We start from the raw sequence: 6,459 nt of genomic DNA, 5'->3' as shown, positions 1-6,459 counted from the left end.
ATAATTTGTAAGTTGATTGCTATTAGGAATGAGATGAAAGAATGAGATGGGAGAGAAAATAAGTCTTAAATTAGTGTGCTCGCCAAGGATTTGGGCCCTTGTACCTATGTATCCTCATACGTGCAATAAGGAAATCAGAGCTCCGTAGTTAGGATCACAAATGGAACATTTGTTTGGTTGTTTTTACTGAACAATATTGACGTTCGCGTACTACTGTTCACTTACTTGTATACTCTATCATGGGAGCGAAAAGTATTTTCTTGTTTGCGGTAAAGTGGATATGCTTGGTTCGCACTCTAGCAGTTAAACATTACTTGCTTGCACATGGAGGCTTAGGTTTCATTTACGGTAGAACAGAAGTAACACGTTCTTTCTGAAAGCTTTTGAGAAGGATGCACTAAGGAAAAAGATGATTTGATTTGTTAGGGTTGATGTTATATAGGGAGACAAGCATCAGACCCTTGGCTAGATATAGTCAATAGTCCAAGAACTCGGGAGTTGAGAGGACAATGTTATCCTAACCAGTCTTTTTCATCCAAAAAAGATATTTGAATTATGAGAAGAGTTTGCAAGTCTAATCATTGGAACTTAGAGGGAGACAAGTATCTGACCTTTGACTAAGTACGGTCAACAATCAGAGTACTTGGGAATTGAGAGGACCATGGAGTCCTAACTACTCTTTTTCTCCCTTATAGCACCTAGATCTAACTTGTTTGAATAATTAGATGTTTTAAAGGGGAAAGTCAAGTGTCGGGTCCTCAGGCTAGGTACGATCGACAACCCAAGTACTTAAATATTGTGTACAAACACGTACACCCTATTTTGCATTCTAATTTGTTATGAAAATGGTTTTGAAAAAGACACTTGACGTTAGATCAAATGTTTGAGTTTATTATGAAAAATGTGTGTGAAGAATGGAGATAAGAGATAGAATGAGGTTGAGAAGAGAATGGAGAAGGGATATGAATAATGGGTTATGGAATGGATGGGAGATACTTGATGTTGAATCAAGTATTCACGTTGCAATCATGTGAGTTTTATTCGAAAAAAAACTTGACGTTGAATCAAGTACCTTTTGTTTCTTTCGAAATGCTTTATTTATCGTTTTGTATTTTATCTTTGTTATTAACATGCATGGTGAACTAACTAGAAAGAAATAAATCTAAGTTATTACATGATCATGGGATGGGGGAACATTTGACCCACAATGAGGGGATGAATCCACACAATACAACATATATGGGAATGGAAAGAATTATACGAATTTCAAACTATTACACTATGTACCATGCCTAAAGCATACAAGTGTCATGGTACTTCAAACAATACAAGACTATTGAATACGAATGAATTAGTTATGAACATGGTTAGCTAGGAGTAAGCTTGAATCTCAAAATCACGCGTGGACACAAAACAACAAACGAGTTAGCATGAGATTAAGTCAAATGAATGAGAATGATGCAACAATGTGTAAGCATGCTCGATGGTTAAAATCAATTCGTATGGTAATGGATTAATCAATGAAAAACAATCAAAGATCTATCATATGATCATGGTAAATGAAATTAGACATACAAAGTATTCATCACCTAAATTGAAATGGGGTTTTCAATTTATTCAAAATGATTGCCAACCAAATGAATCGATTAAATGGACAATTAAAGTGAATATTAAAATCTACCTAAACATGAATTAGGATCAAGATCAATCAAATTGGAAATCCCCAATCAAAATCAAGAATTGAATCTAATGACTATGATTATACAAATCAAATTGAGTGAAAATTAACCTAAAATCTAATCATGATAAAATTGATGTTTAGCCATATTAATCCAAATAAAATTGACAAAAAGAAATATTAAAACCTAATGACAAAATTCTACTCATGGTATGGTCAATCAAATCAAGGAAATTCTGGAAAAATTAAGAAAAAGCAAATCTAATCTAACACTTGATTAAACCTTAATTCTAATTAACTATCTAATTAACCTAATGAATCAATAACTATGTTAATCTAATTACCTAATTAGCTAACTATGAGTTAAGCTAATTACCAATACAATTATGTTAATCCCAAAAAAACCTAATTTTACCCTAAATCAATGGCAATATTAATTAACAAGAATTAGCATAAATTAAAGAGGATAAATAAAGGATTAATGACAAACACCTTGGATTAGTGGGCCAGAGGTGAGGTGGAAAAATGGATGGGGATATACTGAAGCCATGGCAAGGAGGGTTTGGGTCATGCAGTTGTTGGGGCGAAGCCCAATTTCCAAAACGGATCAAAGGGAAAAGGGCCATAGCCGAATGGAATTCGGATCCCACATGAATACTCTTTCCACGACCTAATCCTCAATCATAATGCCGGAAATGCCTCATCTCGTCTTCAACTACTGAAATTCATCTCTGACTATCACGCTAAATGGTACGAACGCAACGCGAAGCTCCAACCCAATGTTTCAATTTGTATCGCCGTCAGCGCTTTGCTTCCGTTTCATGGCTATGTGGTTGTCCGATCGCGCTTCGTTATTGTCGAATTGAGATGAAGACCGAGCAATTGATTTGTGATGAAGGGTGTTATGTCCGCGTCGTGATGAAGAGTGAAGACGGAAGTGCAAACTGAACCGTTGTGTTGTCGATGAAGAAGAGTCAGCGATGATTGTTGAATCCAGATGAAGAAGATGATGACGATATCTCCTTCGGAAGAGATGCGAACAGGTGAGAGTGAGTTTTCACTTTTACGATCCTTCCCCTTTTCTTGCGCTCTCCTTCTATTCTTGTTATTTTGTTTGCTTCTTCTCTATCGTGCTTCTGTTGGCTTTCTGATTTTTTGTTTTTCGTTTCTGAGCTTTGATGTTGTTGGAATTTTTGCAGGATGATGAGATTTTATTAGAAATTGGAGTAGGGTTATTGGGTTGCCAACGTTTGTTGAATCTTGTTATGGGGATTGGAGAGTGGATTTATGGCTGAAGGTGGAATTGGTTTATCGAAAATCGGTTTTCTCTCTTGGAAGCTGTTAGTCAGTAACAGTTATGTGTTTAAAGGTTAGGAGGGAATTGTTGGAGGTTGAGGGGATTACAATGGAGAGATTCGGTTGGTTGCAGGTTTGATACTGGCGGTTGTTAGAAGTGAGGGTGATGAGTTGTGTTGTGATTTGGTTTTTTGAAGGAGATTCATGAGGGAGTTTTTTTTAGAGCACGGTTATGTAATGTGATTGAAGTTAAAAATCGTTGCTGAAGGGAAGGTTGTAATTGGAGTTAGTTATTAAGAATGGGTTGTTGAGAATTGGTTGTTGTGGTTGTTGATTCGGTTGAAAGTTTGTTAGGAATTCTGTTACGAGAGGTATTAGTTTTCAGTTGGAAAAAACCGAATTCTGTTATGAAGTTGGTTGAAGTGGTTGAAGTTCGTTTGGGGAGGTCTTTGGAGTAATGTCGGTTTTGGTATGAAAAAGGTTTATTGAAAGTTCTGCTATATGAGAGTTGTTATGTGATGATGGAGAGGTGAAAAATATTTTCTTTGGAAGCAGGTTGGAAAGTTGCAAAGTTGGCCCTTTGTTCTGTTTCTGTTATCGGATTTCAAGTTCTATTGGAGCCTTTTTCAGGAGGTTAGAAATTCTGTTATAGTATGTTAGAAAATTTTGTTATGAATTATTTAACTGGAAGTTAGTTGGTTTGGATTTTCGATATCTATTATGATTGTGAAATTCAGTTTTGTGCTTGGAGTTTTTATTGATTTGGAATTATGCAGGGTTTTTTGTGTGGTTTATGTAGGTTCTTGGTTTGGTCGTTTGTGTTGGATACTCAGTTATGTAAACATCACAAAGACGGCAATTAAGCTCCGACCATCTAGTAGACTTTCTTCCCTATCAGTGGATCTGTAGATGCTACTTTTGTAGGTTCCACAGAAGGATCCTGCATAGATTCACTATATGAAGATTTTTTTTTAAAAAAATTCAAAAATAACCTTAATTTAATTTTTTTTACAAAAATGGCCATTTTTTTGCCCTAAAGACACATGGGTGCCACCCTAGATGGTGCATACCCTTTAGTTAGAGGACAAGTAGTGGCGCCTACTCCAATTTCTTTTTTATTTTTTTTTAAAATTTTTTTTAATATGTTTTTAATTATTTTTAAAAAAAATTAAAATTAGTTAAAAAAAATTAAAAAAACTTAAAAAAATAATTAAAAACTTTGAGATTTTTTACATATTATACGGTCCCTGGTACGATCTGCACGGGGGAGGTCTAACTACTCGTCTAGACGGCTCATGTGGTGGCGGTGCTTCCCTATTTCCACCCCTAGTCCCAACGCGTCCCTTTGCCTTTTGCCGTTGTGGTTGGGTCAAAGTCCCTTCAATGCTGTAGGAAAGGCTGATGCCCTCTGCACCCTTAAAGCTTTGTCTTAGTGGGACAAATTGACTCATGTTGGGTGCGCCCTTGAAATGTGGCCTTTGGTAGTTGAGGGTTGAATCAGGTTGGCTAAAGAACAATGTCTGTTGTGGTGTGTAGTAGTCTTGTTGGTAATCCTCTTGTATACCTGTGTTGGGGCTAAGTGGAGAACTGGAAGAGCCCGGGACATCGTCGTGATGGAAGTGTTGGGATTGTTGTTGGTGGGGGGATTGAGTTTGTGGTAGGTGTTGGGACTGTTGATGGTGGTGAGAATGTTGAGGTTGGTGTTGGTAATCTTCATGATATTGAGGTTGAGTTTATGGTATGTAATGTTGATTTGGTTGGGGGTGGACATGTGTTGTGGTGATTGTTGTTGGTAATACGGTGGTGGTGGTTGTTGTTGGTAATATTGTGGTGGTTGTTGTTGTTGGTAATATTGTGGTGGTTGTTGTTGTTGGGAATATGGCGGTGGTGGTTGTTGTTGGTAATATGGCGGTGGTTGTTGTTGGTAATATTGTGGTGGTTGTTGTTGTTAGGAATATTGTGGTGGTTGTTGTTGGAGATATGGTTGTTGCATTCGGGGATCGTCCAAATAGAACGGGTCAGACACAATCATTTCTGGATTTGTATTTGCTCTATACCAATCCACATATTCCTTTGTCGGTTTCATTTCGTTGGGCGCCACCGAAAATTGTAGAACATAGTGGGCACGCTCTTTCCACATTTTACGAAACTACTTTGCAAATGCCTTCCAATTTTGGACATACCACTGGTGGCTGACTTTTTTAAGATGCCAAGGTTCCAAAGACATTGGGGGGCCTGAGATTTCTTGATGCATTCTGAATTGCAGTTTGACACGGTCACTTTGGTGCATCTCCACAGTGGTGCAAAGAAAAAAATAAATATGTTATTTATTGAGAATGCTTGATATTAATAAATTAGTTAGAAGATGAATGATTTAATGGTAATACATCTTGTGCTCGGAGACGATCCAAGAGTTGACGATAAAATATTATTTTATTTTTCGGGGTAAGACTGTAATCTAGTCCAGTTGCAATGAACCTAAACAAAAAAAAGGTGAATAATATTATTTACAAATGTTTATAGAATAGACGTTAGGATTTTCGGGGGCTAGCCTCGACAATCTCCACCACCCCATGTTTGGAGCAAAAAAGCACATCCATAAAATGTATAGTGGTCATTTTGTTTTGTGCATTTTTACACAAAGAGCTATATAGGAAAGCCAACATAGCAGAACCCCAACTATACGTGCTTATTCTCTATCTATGTCCTCGAGCAAACTCAAGTACATAAAGTTTATGCTATTTTTCGTGTCTTCGGGAAATAGCAAGTTCCCAAATAATACCCTGACCCCTTGCTTTCGCAGATCCCTCACCCTCGACTAGATCTACGCCCAATATTTGAACACATAGTTCGTTGGGCTGTTGAACATTTTCAGTCACAGGCTTACCATCTATTCGAAGACCCAAAAGCATGTACACGTCCTCTAGTGTGACGGTACATTCACCAGTTGGTAGGTGAAAAGTGTGTGTCTCTGGTTTCCAACGTTCACACAAAGCAAGAATAAATTTCACATCAATTGTGGCATTTACCACATGCATAACATGACCGAACCCCGCACGCTCTATGTAAGGTACGCACCATGGGTCTGGATAAGCCATAGGGTGTGAACATTGACGAAATTTCTGTGAGCAAATTCTTTACTTTGAATAAGTTTTGAATGATAGCAAATTGTGTGATCATTGTCTAATTGTTGGTTGTGTATTATTTTACATGTTTCATTTGTGTTTTTAGCCTATACTATTATTTCGTGTTTATACATAAAGATCCACATTGATACATTTCTTAAAAGAACTCATAAAAACTGTTTTGTGTCAGTATGTATCGATACATATTCATCTGCATCGATACATAAATTTGTTTTAAATCACAAAACATTTTTGCTTCAGTATGTATCGATACATACGAGCTTTGTATCGATACATGCTTAGTTAAAATGTTCTATGTATCGATACATACGAACTTTGTATCGATACATGCTTAGTTAA

At 36.9% G+C, this 6,459-nt stretch overlaps 1 long non-coding RNA gene across 1 annotated transcript; it reads left to right on the top strand.

Annotated features, from left to right (window-relative positions):
* Positions 1–2,105: 2,105 nt before the first annotated feature.
* Positions 2,106–3,714, top strand: LOC127115606 (uncharacterized). The gene is made up of 2 exons (XR_007800802.1): positions 2,106–2,721; positions 2,878–3,714. It is a non-coding gene; the product is annotated as an uncharacterized LOC127115606 (long non-coding RNA).
* Positions 3,715–6,459: the final 2,745 nt, after the last annotated feature.

The sequence above is a fragment of the Lathyrus oleraceus genome, chromosome 1 (assembly GCF_024323335.1).
Source record: "Lathyrus oleraceus cultivar Zhongwan6 chromosome 1, CAAS_Psat_ZW6_1.0, whole genome shotgun sequence".
Classification (NCBI taxonomy): Eukaryota; Viridiplantae; Streptophyta; class Magnoliopsida; order Fabales; family Fabaceae; genus Lathyrus; species Lathyrus oleraceus.
This window is presented reverse-complemented; position numbering and strand designations above follow the sequence as displayed.